Here is a 17,722-nt window from a genome sequence, read left to right as displayed (position 1 = left end):
TGTCTGTGCATGACAAGCTTGCACACTATGGAATAAGCAGCAATTTATGCAGCACTATGTGCTTTCCGTTGTCCAAATGTTTATTTATTTAGACATTTATGCTTCCTTTCTATTAAAAGACCTTAAGGCAGCTTAAGATCAAATTTTAAATCAATGAATAATAAAAAAAAGAGAGAGAGAACAAACAGCCAACAATGGGAACAGCTAATAACAGCTCATCAGTCCTTCTTGGAATTTTGATTGTGTACCTACTACATACTCTGGATAGTTGTTTGTTTACTCTGCATTAGGACAACTCTTAAGATATTGTAAACAAATTTTGCATGATGGTTCTTGGATCAAGGAACAGTTTTTCATCCATGTTTGGATAAAATTGGACTCCATTTTGAATCAAAATGACAGACCACGCCAACGGCACTAATTTTAATCAAATGTTGCCTGAGATCAAGGAGCAGGTTTTTATCTATGTTTGGATATAATTAACATTTTTTTGAATCAAGGTGGTGGCCTGAACCATTCAAAACTGCACTGATTTTTTTTATGAATTTCTGAGCAATGCCATCTACAAGACTGCTGGTATTTAAATAATCTCGATTCACATATGCTCGCCATCAACAGAAACCAATTAGAAATAAATGCGATTGCATTTCCGAAGAAATTCCAGCAATTGCCGTTTTCTACTGGCAATTGTTTATTAGAGATTTCAAGTCTTCTTGGCAAAATTACAATTCCCCCAGTTCCTTTTTTGACAGGAAAATGTTCTGGGTTAGATGGAAATCTATGTCAACCTGACTTACGTAAATGAAAAACAGTCACCCAGCATTTTAGACAGTTTGTCCAAAAGCTTTCACTTTTCCGCTCTTTGTTTTGAAATAATCCTTTCTGGGCAGAGTAGAAATGTTCTACTCAGTGGTTTGAGAGGACAGCATGACAAGGCTGTCAGGTGGCCCTTCCATCAGGGCTCTACCTGAGGACAGGTGAGTCACAGAACTGTGGCTTGTGAGGAATCCAGCAAGCCTAGATATATGATGAAACAGCCTTTGATGGGAGAGAGAAAAAAAACAAACACACACACACTCACAGAGAGAGAGAGAGAGAGAGAGAGAGAGAGAAAGAGAGAAACTTGTAGCATGACAATCATCCAACAGGTCTCACTACTAAGTGTCGTCCTTACAGAAATGTGCCAAGGAACCTTCCAGTTTCACACTCAGCCTAGGTATTGCTGAATTAATCATTCTTAGCTTGGTGTTTAATTTTGACAAGGATGAAAATCACATCCTTGACATACCTATAGTAATAGAGAGAGGTACATTAAGGTGATGTTGGGTGTTTCAGTCCCAAGTCAGCGGCTTCCAACAGATAAACAGCTGGGTTAAAATCATTAGTCACCAATGTTCATTGCTCCTCAATGCGGTCACTTAACCTCATAGCAATACTGCTGTCCATGTCAGGGGCCCACAGGAGGCCTTTAGTTGGTTGTTTGAATGATAAAAGCTGTTCATCCAGCTGCACTCATCACATGAGGCAGGGCCCTCCAGAGGTTTCTGGACTCCAACTCCTATCTGCTCCAGACAGGAGGGCCAGAAGTCCGGGATGATGGGGAGTTGGGGTTTTTCATGAATCTGAAAAAGATATTGTTCAGGACTATTTTATGCTTTGTTGTAATAACTACATGAGTTATATTTTTTACAGGTAATTCTTTATGCCTTGTTATTAACAATTGTGTATGCTGAATTATGTTTGTGAGTGTGACATAGCACCATTTTATATGTATTAGGGTCTTGTGTCTGGAGGGCCACAGGTTCCCCCTCTAGTGTATTTATGTTTGTTTCCCATCTCTGACGATGGTTTGTTCTGCATCCCATTACCTTTAGTGGTACAACCAGATAGGGCCTTTTGGGTTGTGGTGCCCAGGCTATGGAGCAGCATCCTCCCTACAGATATTTGACTGGCCCCCTTCTCTTGCTGATTTGAGATGAATGGCAAAAGGAATAAATTTTAGGGACACCATTCACGTCAGCCAAAGAAGCTGATCTTTGCTCCAATAAGTCCAGCGCAAGTCAATGGGACTTACTTCCAACTACATGTATAGGACTGGGCTGCTAGTCAATTAATTGATCAACCAAACCTGCATAAAATTGCATGAGAAAAACTAATAATTTTAAAGAAAAAAGAACATAGTTTATGCATGATTCATGACTAGGGTGGTCATATGTCATACACTATAGCAGCCTTTCCCAACCAGTGTGCCTCCAGATGTTGTTGGACCACAACTCCCATCAGCCTCAGTCAGCCAGCATTGTCAATGGTCAGGAAAGATGGGAGTTGTGGCCCAACAACATCTGGAGGCACACTGGTTGGGAAAGGCTGCGTTATAGAGAACAGTCATCTACTTGAAGGGTTGCCCAATCCAAAACCTATTTTAAATGTAAGGAACCCATCAGAAGGGTTGCCTGTCAGGAGTACCTGGACAGCATACTGAGCAGACACACAGGACACAGCCTTCCCCACTAGGGTGAGATGCCCTGTATTTCTGTTTAAATTACGCTATTTCTAAATTTGCATCTCTATATATTAGCATATGAAATTTTTATACAGATCTGTGTCATCATATGTTCTCTTTTTGATGACTGATTACCTCTTTTTTCTTACTCTTTTGTGATGCATGTGTGTGCCAGTGTTGCAACAGCTGTCATTTTTAAAAAAGCATTCCTCAATAACCTCTTGTGCAGGAAGGGCTGCCTCTCCATTAGGAGATGTATTGAAAATAAAACTGCTGACATCGTAATGCCATTATACAATCATATCATAATTCTATCATATTATACAAATCTATGGTGCAGCCACATTTGGAATACTGTGTACAGTTCTGGTTGCCTTACCCCAAAAAGGATGTTGTAAAGTTGGAAAAGGTTCGGCAAAGGGCGACACAAATCAAGGGATTGGAGCAACTCCCCTGTGAGGAAAGGTTGCAGCATTTGCGGCTTTTTAGTTTAAAGAAATGGGGAGTAAGAGGTGACATGATAGGAGTGTTTAAAATTATGCATGGCATGGAGAAAATGGATAAAAAAATGTTTTTCTCCCTCTCTCATAACACTAGGACTTGTGGTCATCCAATGAAGCTGAATGTTGGAGATTCAGGACAGACGAAAGAAAGTGCTTCTTCACACAGTGTATAGGTAGTAAAGCTATGGAATTCGTTCCCACAGGATGCAGTAACGGCCAGCAAATTGGATGGTTCTAAAAGAGGATTAGACAAATTCATGGAGTTTAAAGCTATCAGTGGCTACTAGCCATGATGGCTATGCTCTGCCTCCATAGTCGGAGGCAGTATACCTCTGAATACCAGCTGCGACTTATCACGAGTGGGGAGAATGCAGTTGTGCTCTCATCCTGCTTGCAGGCTTCCCGAAGGCATCTGGTTGGCCACTGTGAGGATGCTGGACTAGATGGGCCACTGGCCTGAACCAGCAACCTCTTCTTATGTTATTTTTTTGTTTTTATATTCTAAAATAAAGCTTGTCATCTGCAGTTTTCAAGTACACTTAAAAAAAAAAAAGATTACAACCTGCTGACTGATTAATCTGAAGGGGGACACTTTCTTTAGTATAAATCTTTTATTTGATGGATCTCACAGATTAAAAATCAACTCAGTGTTGTAGCCCTTCTTTGAAAGCTTGATGGGCAGCTTTGGTCACATGTGAATGGATGTGAGACTGAACAGACACATCTTAGGACAGTGACTAAAAATGGGCTGGCTTCCTCTCCAAGATACCTGGCTGTCTTCCCAGTTTAAAAGGATGGTGGCTGGAATTAAACGTGGAGCAAATTTGCAACATCAACCATTGTAATGTATGTCGGCTTGTGACCACCATCACAGAGATATATTAAAGTTAAAGATTGTGGCTATGTGACCTCTGAAAGCACTCTTAAGACAGGGCTGGAAAAATCCCAGGTGCATTAGTACACAGACACTTGATGCTGGTGTTGTCTAGGAATCCAAAATATTTATTGAGCATTGCCTTATTTGGCACCAGTGGCATCTGATATCCCCCTCCCTCACTGGTGGTAACTGGTGATGTGCTCTTCAGTCTCATGCACAAGAGCCCCTCCCACCTCATGCACAAGATTCCCTCCCACCTGCAGCACCCAGCTCCTCCCACACAAATTTCTTCCCCCCATCCTGCCCCATGTCCTCCTGACACAAAGCCATGCACAAATCTTTTGTTTGATTGGCTCCTTTTTCCCAGTTAAGATGATCCTTCACATTAGAGAATCACATGGTAGGATGCAAGAGGTTCTAAGCCAGCAGCAGATAGTTACTTGATGCATCCTCACAATGAGGGACAATCTTATGGGGATCTGGAACAAAAATGTTGCATCATGGAATGCTCATATTCACTGCTTTTTTTGGGGGGGGGTTGTAAATATTTGTGTGGACTTCTGCAAATGTTTGCACGTCCAACTCTCTTTTTGTGCAGTTTTGGCTTCATTAGGATTGGCACCCACCTCTGAACTTTAGAAATAGAGGGAATGATTCTAGACCACACAAATACTCCCTTTCAAAGGGATAGTATCCCACAAGGATAGACAAATGTGTGGGGCAAGCCTTTCTCAAGGGTGAAAATGAAATCTTATTTTCTTATGCTAATAAGAGCCTGCTGGATCAGACCAACGGCCCATCTAGTCCAGCATCCTGTTCTCACAGTGGCCAACCAGATGCCAGTGGGAAGCCTGCAAGCAGGACCTGAGTGCACAGCACTCCCCTCCTGTGGTTTCCAGTAACTGGTATTCAGAAGCATACTGCCTCCAACAGTGGGGTAGAACATAGCTATCATGGCTAGTAGCCATTAATTAACTAAAATAAATAAAATATTAACTGAAATAATGTGCCACAATCCACCATGCTTTCAAAAATATACAAGATACAGCTTCATAGATGCAGACCAATATTTGGGCTCGATGAGAATCTTGGAATGAACAAAGTAGGAGGTAATCTGTCTGGCTCCTTCCACATCTGATCACTCTGTCCAGTTTTTCATTATTCATTAGAATATCTTATGTTCTGGAAGAAGTTGCCTTTTGGCTGATCATATGAATGAAGCAACATTCTCTGAAGGACTGGAACTACAGGATACACCAGAAATGAACACACTGCATTCAAGAATTCATTAAAAGAGCTGTTCAAAGTTATAACAAGAAAACAAGAAGGATGAAAATGTACCTGTCTTTAATTTAAATGGCAATGATTGTGAAACACAGTTTGATTCCCATTTTGCACGTAGACACTAAAGGATAGATACTGATATGTATACACTTCCATCGCATTTTAGAATTTCAGTTACACATATTAAGGCTTCATTTCATTTCTTTTTTATTGTACAGAAAATTACAGATGAACATAATCCTAGAGTGTATCCACATGGCGATTTACTGTGTGTCTGGTGCTACTTGCATCCCCTTTTCATTCTGATGGTTCACATGACGTTACTGGCAAACAGAAGCTATCACACAGTTTCCCCCCTGTAAATCCGTACTAACCCAATCCTCTGATAATCCGAAAAGGGAAGGAAAAAATGTCTTCGCTCCGTATCTCTAGGGCTATAGTGGCTAACCAATAAGGGTGGCCAACCTGCGGCAAGTAGCAAAGGCACTCCTTGGCATGAGAAAGATGACTCTTGGGCTTAGCTGCTGTGGTATAGATTCACATCTGTCCTGTCCTGTGACCTACTCCCCAGCACACTAAAGCCATATCAAAATGAAAAGTGGTACTAATATTGGGGGCACTATTGCTGTATAGTAGTCTATATTTAATGGAAATTTTATTCATTTTGTTGGCTCTTTGGAGCTAGTCTTTCACTAATGTTAGCTGCTCACTTTCTGAAATAGGATAAGTTGGAAATCTAGGCAAACAACCAATCCACCCCAACATAGTGGTGAACGTCTACGCCCAGCCACACGAAAGCAATGCTTGGAGCCAATGTGAACGCCCTTTAAGCTGGGGCCAGCACTTCCCAATAAATTTCTCTTACTCATCTGGAGGAAGTTGGCAATGCCTCCATCATTTGCACCAAAGCTAGGCTTCTTTAAGAAGGACCATGCCTCCCAAACTATACTAAGCCATGATTGGTGGTTGCTTTTTGGGCTAATGGGAGCCAGCAAAAACCCAAGCAGTTTATAGGGTGTTGTTAGGGCAAACATCTCCTGGCATGGAGCCAGCAATGTAGCTGAGTTACCCTGTTGCTAGGGGAGGCTCCTTTGCTCCTTAAGAAAAGTGTTCACCAACAGCACAGGTGTTAATGGAAAACAGGAAGCAGGAGGATAGACTTCTGGCATTTTCCTGTGGGAAAACGCCACCCCGGCCTCCATGTCTTCAGTAAACAAGGATGTATAGCTCAGCTTGGGCTTTCTTCAAGTTTACTGCTGCCAACGGAGCACCTTCTTTTGAAGGAGGAAGAGACTGCCAAAGTAGGCAATGCTAGCCTAGATAATAAATTATCTGTCCCGGTATAAGGCAGCTTCCTAGGTTCCTTCTTTCAAGTCAGCAGCAGAATCTCTTGGTTGAGAGACTGTAATGTTCTTCCACTCATTTCTGATTTTTATGTCAGGATTGTGTTCATTTTTTTCTTGTGTGTTAGGGTAGGAATGAGGGACCTGTGGCCCTTGGTATTGTTATGGCTTTGGGGTTGAGCTGGATAATTTCTATGAGTCCCCTTCCAGCCTCTGATTTGGAATCCTGTGCCTGGGGGTGAGAAACCTGCTCTGCTGGTCAGATGAGTTTCTTTTGTTAATCTAATAGAGTGGCCAGGTGAGTTAATGGGTCTATCGGGTGCCCATCAACTGGTGAATGGGCCAGGGAAATCCTTTCATCATTGAAACTCTTCAGGAGAACCTCCCCTCCCCCCTCCTGGGGCTGAGAAGAGGCTTGTGTTTTCATTGTGTCTGAGAAAGGCTGGGAACTGGAGGCAGGCAGAGAGACTGGCTCTCTGCACCATGACTTTGGGGTGCCTCCTGTAACCCTGATGGAAAAGCTGGATATTGGACTGCTGATGCCTTGAACCCCTCCATCCTAAGCTCAGGTTGGAATGTGTGTAAATAAATAAATCATATTTCATAAAGACACCACAGTCTCCACTGACCATCTTTCCAAGGAAACCAAACCCTGGGCAAGTGCAGGGACCACTGGAAATCTCACCGCTTGGAGATTGGGGTGGTGCGCAACACTGGTGTCAGTAGTGGGATTGAATTTCCTGGAAGAAGCTGGACTACAACTCCCCATCATCCCTAACCATTGGCTATGGTGCCTGAGGATGATGAGAGCTGGAGTTCAACCATGTCTGGAGGACCACAGGTTTCCCATGCCTGATGAAGCAACTGGTCTGTTTGTCATATTGCATTTGGCAGAAGGGCCTTTTCAGTGGTGGAGCCCAGATTGTGGTGGAATTCCCTCCCCAGGAAAAATCTCCTGGCACTGAGTCTGGTGCCCTAGCAGCAGGCAAATACTTTCTTGTTCACTCAGCTCTTTGAACTGATGTGTTTTATAGGGCTATTTTTAACATAGTCAATCTCTATTCTGGTTTTAATGTGTATATTTTAATGTATTTTGTTGTTTTAATTTCTGTCTGTTGCTTTGAGAGGCCTTTGTTGAGCCTGATTTCTGAACCCTTTCCGAGAAAGCATGAAAATAAAACAGAAGGCAGCAAATGCAGTGGCTAAGCAAGTGGTGTTAATGAGTTCTCTTGTACTGGCTATGATGGTTTCCATCTTTGGATCTCTCTAATACAGTTGCAACACCTGTTGGTCTGTTCCTCACTTCTGCTCCAGCAAGACTTTCCCAACAAAAACTATCAAGACTTGAACAGGATCAGCATAGACCCAAATCTTCTCAGCCTCCTGCTAGGTCTTTGGTTTGTTCCCAGTCAGAGACATGTTTGGGGCACTTTTGGTTGGTCTCCTTCCTGTAAATAAACTACTTTCCCATATTTTCTGCTATCCTTGTGGTTTGTTCCAAAGCAGTACATGCCTGTGAAATCATCATCTTTTCATCCTGACTCACGGCAATCTGCACAGACATATTCTCCTGTGTTATGTTCCTCAGAGAAATGTCCCACCACTACACACACACTACGCCTGGGGCATTGTGGAGGGTGCAAAATGGTGGCCATCACAGTTTGTAGTCATCACTTGTAGGGGCAGCAAAAAAGAAAGACAAAAAAGACTGCCACTTCTAAAAATGAGCCCCAGCCATCTTAAGCACTGAGAAACTGTTGGAATGGAGAATTTCTTTTTCTCCTGGAAAAATATTGGTGACATTCCTCCCTCCCCATTTCCTCTGCCCAGAAGTATGATGGAGAATTCCAAGAGGCCATTTGTACCCAGTTTAGTCCAGCACTGCAGGATGGGAGGGTGTTTTTTAAAAAACAAAACCTCCTTCTATCCCTTCCCCAATTAAGGTTGCCAGGTCAGAAGCATCCCAAACCCTGAGATTTCAGGGGCGGGCCCTAGTGATGTCAGGGGGTGGGCCTGAGTGATGTCATTAAGCATGATACATAAAGCATCAATCACAGCAGCTTGGAGCATACAATTCAAACAAAAACATTTCTCTGGTTGGAAATTAAGATAGAAATCTTAGCTAAAAGATGGAGCCTGGGTAGTGAACATTTAATCTAGCCAGGGCTGGCCCCAGACATGCCGGAGCCCTTGGGCAAAAGCCTGCCCCAGGACCCAGTGCTCCCCTTCCGCGATTCGCGCATGGCGAGAGCTTCGGGACTCTGCCATTCCCTTGCTTAACTTACCGTGTTCTGGGGTTGCACATGCAGCAGTGCCCTTAAGAAAGATGGCGGCTGAGGTTTCCCTAAGGAGCTGAATCACGGAAGGGGAGCAGAGGGGCCCCTCAGGGGCTCCTGTAGCCTCAGGGGCCCACGGGCCAGTGCCCCACCTGGACGCTCCTTGGAACCAGCCTTGAATCTAGCCTACTTGCTTTTGGCAAGAAGGGTTAAGTGCCCTTAGGCCAGTCCAGTCACCAGAAGGCCATTGTAGGAAGAAAGGAGCCTAGTGTTGTGGAGATGTTAGATGGGAGCACTTAGGAGTAAAGATGGATGCCCCTGAAGGCTGCAATTCTAAACACACATACTAAGGGACTAAGTCCCATAGAACTCAACAGGACTTACTTCTGAGTAGATATCGTTTGGATTGTGCTGTTGGTAAATCTTGACTAGGGATCCTCTGCAAAGACATGCATATCCAAGCAGAGTTGGCAACCCCCTGCCTGGAATGCCCTGCTCCTATCTTTTAACATGGTTGCTTCAAACTTCTTTACAGTTTTGACCCTTCACTTCAGCAAGAGGTATGAGTAAGAGTAAGAAGATTCTCTACCCTTTCTGTCTACCCTGTGAGCTGCTATAAACTCACTTTGACAGCCAACCCAATTCCAGTGAGTAATAACTGACGGAGAGAAAACACACATGGTTTGGTCTACATTCACAAGCTTGGGAACAACAATTGCAGTCACACTTCCAAATATGTGAGTTCTCTTTTACCACTATTGGGCAAGAAACAAACTGTCAGGCAACCAACAGGATGCATCATCAACGAGTTTAAAGGGGTTGAGCAGAGCGCATAGAACCATTGCTGTGCTTCTGTGGATGTAAGGGAATGAGGTTAAAGATAAGTGAAATGCAAATAGAAAAAAAACCCACAAAAGACAGTGATGCTTTCCTAAATGCAATACCATACCAACCACAACAAGATTCCTATGAGTAAGGCAGACAACTCAGCATCCCACAACCAGTCAGGATTCTTAACCAAAAACCAAAAGTGAAAACAATCCTGGCAGCCAGTCAGGCAAAGTCACAGAAATTCCCATGCTGCACAACCTGACCTGGGGGCTGCAGTTAATGCAGAATGCTGTGGCACAATTGCTGACATGAGTGAGATCCTATCAGCACATAATACCTCTGCTCTGAAATCTGCATTGGTTGCTGATTTGCTACCAGGCCAAGTTCAAGGTGTGCTTTCCATGTTATGGGTGCCACATAGTACTTGTTCTGCTCTTGTAAGAAATAAGTCCTTTAACATAGCAGCACATACACTTTGGAACTCCTTGCCTATTGACATTAGGTAGATGCCTCTTTTCAGCACCTGCTAAAATAATTTTTCTTTAGGCAAACCTATCCAGGCATGTAGAAGCTATCGTGTTTTTAAATCTGTTTTTAACAGATTGTTGGTTTTATTATTTTGAATGTTTTTAAATACATCTTTAACTGTTTTTGCCAATAATTGTATTGTTTAATTCTTTCTGTAAACTACTTTGAGATGTTTTACAATAAAGTGGTATATAAATGTTATAAATAAAATACATAAATAAATTTTGGAATCACTGTGGCCCTTGAGTCTCTTCTCACTTTTAGGAACAAAGGAATCTGCCTTATACTGACTCAGGCCATTTGGTACCATCTAGCTCAGTACCGATGACATGGACTAGCATTGGCTCTCTAGGATTCCAGGCAATAGTTTTTTCCAGAAATTGAATTTTGGACCTTTGCATGCAAAGCATAGGCCCTGCCACTGAGCTACAACCCCCTGTTTAAAAAAGTATCTTTTACAATTGTTCTTTTCAGTTCACCAATGAATGCACATCATACCTAGGGCAGATCCACACCATTCATTTAAAGCATATTCAACACCCATTTGAAACACATGACCCACTGCAGACTCACTGGAACTGTTGTTTGTTAAGGGTGGTGAGAACTGTAACTGTGAGAGGGAAACTACACTTCCCAGGATTCTTTAGGGGAAGTCATGCACTTTAAATGTGAGTTGGATGTGCTGTAAATGTATTGTGTGGATCTACTTAATAAACTTTGCCTGCATGTAAATCATTTTAATTAATTTTTCAGTGTTGTTGGAAAGACTCTATACACACACACACACACACTGCAGATGTAAAAATACATACATCCCATATAATAGTTTATTGTCAAACCAGTTGGTCATTGCAGAACATTTTTTAAAAATCAGTACATAAGAAAACTGGTGATACTTAAGTAAGCCCTGCCTAATTGCTTTAAAAAATAGAATTAGAGGGGGAGAGAAAGATTTACAACACAAACACAATTCTTTGCTATGTTCACTCAAAAATCCCATTAATTTACAGCACAATCCTAACCATATCTACTCAAAAGTAAGTCCTATTGAATTCAATGGGGTTTACTTCAGGTACGTGGGATTAGCATTGCAGCTTTACTCCCTAAAAAGCAAGTATTGGATTAAAGCTTCATATTGGGAAGGTTTTCAAAACACTGTCCTCTTCAACAGCCCAGGTTTGACTCCTGCACCCAAGAGAAAAAAACCCTGAAAGCTGTATACTTACTCAGTTTATGAGACTTTCAGATAAACAGGAAAAAACAAACATTGTCTGGCATTGCAATGAGGTCTAGGCACTGCCTGGAGGTCAACAAATCACAACCCCGACTTCTCTTATTGCCTACAATCCTGAAAGGGCAGGGTTAGAGCTATGAGCTGATTTAACAGATCTGTTAAACAGATTTCACAGTTGCAAGAAGGGGCGGCTGACATTTTGATGTATATCTCATGAACCAGACCACCTAGAAACTTAGTTTATTTTTTTAATTAAAGCTGAGAGTCCAGAGATTAAGGTGATTCAGCTGGAGACCCGGAGAGTACCCCCAAAAGCCAGAGAATCCGTCCAAAAACCAGATACCTGGCAACCCTATCCCCAATCCATCCCTAAATTTAAAAAAATGAAATCCAGAGGTTAGGGCAGCACAAAGGTTACAGAAAGGTGCTCTCTCTGCCCACTCCACCATCTAATCCAGTGCTCATCAATCTTGGGTCCACTGGTGTTGTTGGATCACAACTCCTATCATTCTCAGCCAGCTTGAACAGTGGTCAGGGATGATAGGTGCTGTAGTCCAACACCATCTGGGGACACAAGGTAGAAGAACACTGATCTAATGTGACTCCTAAGTCCCAGTACTAGCAAATGCACTGGATTTTCAGCACTGCCTTTTGGATCCACCACATCTCTAGCCAGTTAGTATATTTTTTTAAATACAATTTTCCAAGCTTTTAAATTTTCTTTTTTTAATCATTTAAGCAGCTAGAAATAGGGATGGAGGAGAAATTTGATTTAGTTCGCATTTAACAGCAACCTCATCTAATTCATAGTCTCTGAAATAAGATGGCAGCAATCCTTCAAAATTTGCACTTCTCTTAATTTTGCAGTGCAGTGCTCCAGCCAGGTAATGTGTACAAAAAAGCATACACTTGGGCAAAGTGTGCATCAAAAGGCATATATTAGCGAAAAACGCATCCAAAAAAGCATTGCATTAGGGGAAATTGCTTTACAAAAATGTCTGTATCAGGCAAAATTGCATGCAAACGTGTATTAGGAGAAATATGCAGTAAAATACTGATGAATTGTCATAAGGATTTAATTACACACACACACACTGTAAAATGATGTGGAAATGTGGAGAACTGAATTTAAGAATGGCAAAATGGAAGAAGAAACCAAAACTGACAGATCTGCCCATCCCTAGTTAGGGATGAGGTTAGTCTTACTCAGCCCAGACCCACTGATGTTACTATACATAACTGAGGTTTATTGATTTAAATAGGTCTACTCTGAGTAGGATTTAGTTGAATGCAACCCACTGCTAGTTATTTTGCTCTGCCCCTCTGAGGTCTGTCTGCTGGTTTTAGGTTTATGTTTCACTTTGTGGTGTATTGTAGTTTCGCTTTCACTGTAAAACCACCCTGGGAACACAGTTGTGTTGAAGGTATGGGATATAAATATGGTAAATAAATAAATTGTTGGCAGGTGATGACATGGGCCCATGTGGTTAAAAATGAAAGCCCCAGGGTTGCTTTCAGTAATAATTTCAGTAATAGCCGGATAGTAATCAGGTGCTTCAGGGAGAAAACAACAGTCACATAACTACTTACAGGGGAACTTGGTTCAAACGACCTTTAGCAATTGTCCTGCAGCCCTCAATGGCAGCTGTAAGGAACCTTTGGCCTTCCAGATGTTGCTGAGCTGCAATTTCCATCATCCCTGGCCATTGGCCATGCTTGCTTTGGGCTGATGTGAGATGTAGTTCATCAACATCTGGAGGGCCACCTCTGCTCTGTGGTGGGGTGGGGTGGGGTGGGGTGGGGTGGAGGGAGACAGCAGCCTGGGATCTACTGGTAGAAATCTGAACAATCTGCAGTAGATCAGCCAAGGTTTCTGACTCCCAATTGTGTAACAACAGTATCAACACAAAGGCTTTTCTTTTGCTTTTTAAAAAAAGAACCTGCAAAAACGAAAAAGGTGAAAACCATGAGTGGATTTTTCCAGGAAAGGACTGTGAGCTCAAATATACTGCTGAAAACCCCAAAACTGAACTAAACTTGGGTAAAAACCAGGACTGGATTTTTATGTGAAAGGCTGCGGATTTAGTTTTGGCACTGAAAACAACTGGGCTGGGAATGTGCTCTCAGACGCTCTGGTCCTTAACTATGTGTCCTACATTATAGAAGATTGTCCTCTATTTGAAGGGTTGTCTTATCAAGATCTAAGACAAAGAGCCCTAAGAAGTGTCTGTTACAGACATTGTTCGATATGCACCAGAAACAGACACACCAAACTTTACACAGACCTATTGCAGCAATACAGTGCCTGTGTCATGGCCACAGATAGCAGTCTGCGGTGAAGGAGGAGCCACAGAACAAGTCAGTAGCCACAACCAAACAGCAAACTGGGATCAAAGGACAAACCAGGAGATAGGACCAAGGAGCAAGCCAGAAATCAGAACTAAACCAACCAAGAATACAGCAACACACCAGAGCTCTGCAGTTCCTTGTTTTCAAACAAAGCTCCACTGACACAGGAAGGAAGCCCTCATGTATTCCTTCCTGCCCAGGAGAATCCAAGTGGCCAGCTTGGGTGGTCAGCATCAGTCCAGGGCCTAAACCAACCAAGAATACACCAACACACCAGAGCTCAGCAGGACCTTGTTCTCAAACAGAGGCCATATCCACACCAGACATTTATTCCATGTTAAACAATCATGGCTTCCCCCAAAGAATCCTGGGAAGTATAGTTTGTGAAGGGCACTGAGAGTTGTTAGGAGACCATTATTCCCTTCACAGAGCTCCAGTTCCCAGAATTCTCTGGAAAGAGGGGTTGACTTGTTAAACCACTCTGACCACTGGAGCTCTGTCAGGAGAATAGGTGTCTCCTAATAACACTCAGCGCCCTTCACAAACTACACTTCCCAAGATTCTTTGGGGGAAGCCATGACTGTTTAAAGTGGAATAAGTGTCTGGTGTGGATGTGACCAAAGTTCCACTGACACAGGATGGAAGCCCTCATGTATTCCTTCTTGCCCAGGAGAATCCAATAGCCAGCCTGGGTGGTCATAATCAGGCCAGGGCATAAAGGTACTGTCTCCTGCAGTTCAGTGGCTTATCATACTGCATACGTATCAACTACATATAGATCTGTGTATGCTTGACATCATGTTTCTGGAGGTCAACTTCCGGTCTTTTGGGGTGCAGCTGGAAGAGCTACAAGAACGTACAGAGCCAGCTTGACCAGGTACCATAATGCAGGGAAGGGGACCCTGTAGCTCTCCAAATGCTGTTGGACCATAATTCCCATCAGCCCCAGTGAGCATGGCCAATGGTCAAGGATGATGGAAGCTGTAGTCCAACATCTGGAGGGTCAATGTTTCTCCATCCCTGCCATAGTCACACACAGACAGACACACACACACAAAGTATGAATGTGTTTGCTACTGGCAGTGATAACTCCTCTAATTTTCAGATACTGTTCTTTGTACACAGTCTCCATGGTGGACTGCTGGCTGATAAGAGAATACGGCACAAGGATCTAGTGATCCTCCCAATATGATTCAGCATTGGGGCTCCTTATCCTTTGATTTGGACTTGCTTTGTGGGAGGCGTTGATGGCACCTGTGTCTATCATGGCCTTTTGCTGAACTCCTCTGTGTTCTGGAATCAGTTGGGGAAATCTGAAGGTTCTCAGATGGATTCTCCCATGTTGTCTGCCTCTCCACAGATGTTTGGAGCCACAAAGAAGAGCCTTGATTTTTCTCACGGTGTGCTGCCTTCTAGGCCTGGCAGTATGAGAATTTCTTTCTCTGTTTCAGCACCAAAGAGCTCCTTCAGAGACAGAAATGGGGCAGAGGAGTGGAATCTTTGTTTCTTTCTTAATCAGTTTGCTTATAAGTAGCATCCCCTTAGGGTAGAGGGAGATTAGGCTGTCTCCGGGAGGGCGTTGAGTCATCAACATTCACCAAACGGACTTCTGTGAAAAGGAGAACAATTTGGGAGTGCTGGATGCAATGTTCCTTGTGAAATGGGTGACCACAGAACTCAGAGAAGGCCAATGGCAATGGGAAAATAGGGAGATTTTAAGGGGGGGGGCTCATGTTGTATAAACATTTTTCCATGGCTGTTTACCTTGGTTCCTGTTCAGTGTTGCCCACAATAAAGTTAGAAGGTGGCTTCTGATTCAGAATAGATCTGTCAATTTTAGTTCTCTCAGTTTCTCATTTTTCCAACCTTAAATTCAGTTCCTATATTTCTGCAGCAATTTGCCATTTAAAAAAAATCTTCATGAAAGTTTTAGTGCAGGTTTTTCCTAATGAATACATTCTTGTATGCCATTTTGACAAATGTGCATATATTTGCAAGCAATTTCCCCAAATATACGTTATTTTCACTAAGATTTTCATTTTTATGCACACTTCCTTTTAATATGTGCATTTTGTAAACATTAGTTGGAGAAGTGCATTGTAAAATCAAGTAGGTGCAAATGTCAAAGGATAGCTATGTTTCGGATCTCAGATTTTTTCAGAAAGTGCAGATTTGACAGATTCGGCTTTAAATGCAAACTGAACTGAATTTCTCCCTCATCCCTACTTCTGATTCTAGCTGGAACTGATATAGCGTCACAGACATTCAAAACCTGGTGAAATTTTGGTAAATGTTTTAGACTCGAATTTCTAACTTTTATCTGTATGAGTAGCAAATCATGTCAAAAAGAACTTCTAGCTTCCTCATAAAGACAATGAGCTCAGAGTGCTGTACGGTTATACTTGGGGGGGGGCATTGCTTTAGTATACAGCTTGGAACCAGGATACGTGAAAGATCATCTCATGCCTTATATACCCACTTGATCACTGCACTCTGCAGGTGAGGGCCTCCTGCAGATACCTTCTTATCAGGAGGTCCGTTCCACACAACATAGGAAATGGACCTTTAGTGTAGTGGCACCTACCCTTTGGAGTTCCCTCCCCTTAAATATTAGACAGACGCCATCTCTGTTATCTTTTGGGCGCCTATTGAAGACCTTCCTCTTCCAACAAGCCCTTTGAGTGAATGCCTTTGTCCCAGTCTGCATCTGTACTGTTTTTAAGATGTTTTAAAAGACTTTTTAAAAGATTGCTTTTTAAAAGATGTTGTTGAGATGTTTTGCTTTAAGGTATTTTTAAAGGTGTTTTTAACGTTTTATTATTTGTTGCCTGCTGCCCTGGGCTCCTTCTAGGAGGAAGGGGTGGAACGTATATTTAACAATAAATAAATAATGTTTGTTTGTTTTAAAAAATACATTGCTGGGGTGACAGGAAGCTGCTTTGGCTCATTGGTAGAGCACTTGTTTTGCATGCAGAAGGCCTCAGGTTCAATCCCTAGCATCTCTAGATGGAACTGGGAATGTCCCCAGTCTGAAACTCTGGAGAGACAAAGCCAGTCAGTGTAGAGCATACTGAGCTAGATGGACCCAATGGTCTGATTTGGTATAAGGCAGCTTCTTCCAATGTTCCCCAGTGTTTTCTACTCCAGGGCTAGTCAAAGTGGTGCTCTCCAGATCATCCTGAGACAACACGGCCAATAGCCAGGGATGATGGGAGCTGTAGTTCAACAGCGTCTGTCGGGTACTATGTTGGCTACCCCAGGTCTATACTGACTGTTAGCAGACCTCCAGCAGAAGTCTTTCACATCATGCTACTTGATGTTTTATAACACACATTGAGTTGCCAGGTTTTGAACCAGCTTTTGTAACTCTGCTTTTAATAGAAGCTTGATGCTCAGGGGGAAGCAAATGATTATGGTTAGCAACATGCTTCACTGGCTTACAGATCGAGCTAATGTTAAATCATTTTCATGGATTACTGGTGGCTTTTCTATCTTACTTCTCAACCAAACAAAATTCATGATTCTCTCCCCCCACTTTCTCTGAACAATCCTATGAGGTAAGTTAGGCTCAGAGATCATGACTAGGCCAAGGGTACCAAGTGAGCTTCATCGTTGAACCTGGGACACCCTGCTCTTTGTGCAAGGCTTCCCCACATATGGCTGTCATAACCACACAAGGACAGGCTATGCTGTTTTTTTCTTGGCCAGCTGGCAACTCTATCCATGTACACAAATCTACCATAGATCAAAGCATGAAAGGCAGATCATCTACTGTATGTGATGTGCACAGAGCACAGTTGCACTGAAGGTGATGTCTGCAAAGCAAAGAGCTCCAGGACATTCCTGTAAGCTCGCAACAGGGGAAAGAAAACAACAATTCTCTTTTGAGAGAGGAAAAAAGTGAAAACCCTCTAGCTGTAGAAACCTGGGGGAAACATACCTTGCTGATCCCGTGTGGAAATCAAGCAGAGCCCCTCCTCACCAAGAGCAACAC

The sequence above is a fragment of the Rhineura floridana genome, chromosome 11 (genome assembly GCF_030035675.1).
Source record: "Rhineura floridana isolate rRhiFlo1 chromosome 11, rRhiFlo1.hap2, whole genome shotgun sequence".
Classification (NCBI taxonomy): Eukaryota; Metazoa; Chordata; class Lepidosauria; order Squamata; family Rhineuridae; genus Rhineura; species Rhineura floridana.
Note: the sequence above shows the minus strand (reverse complement) of the source record.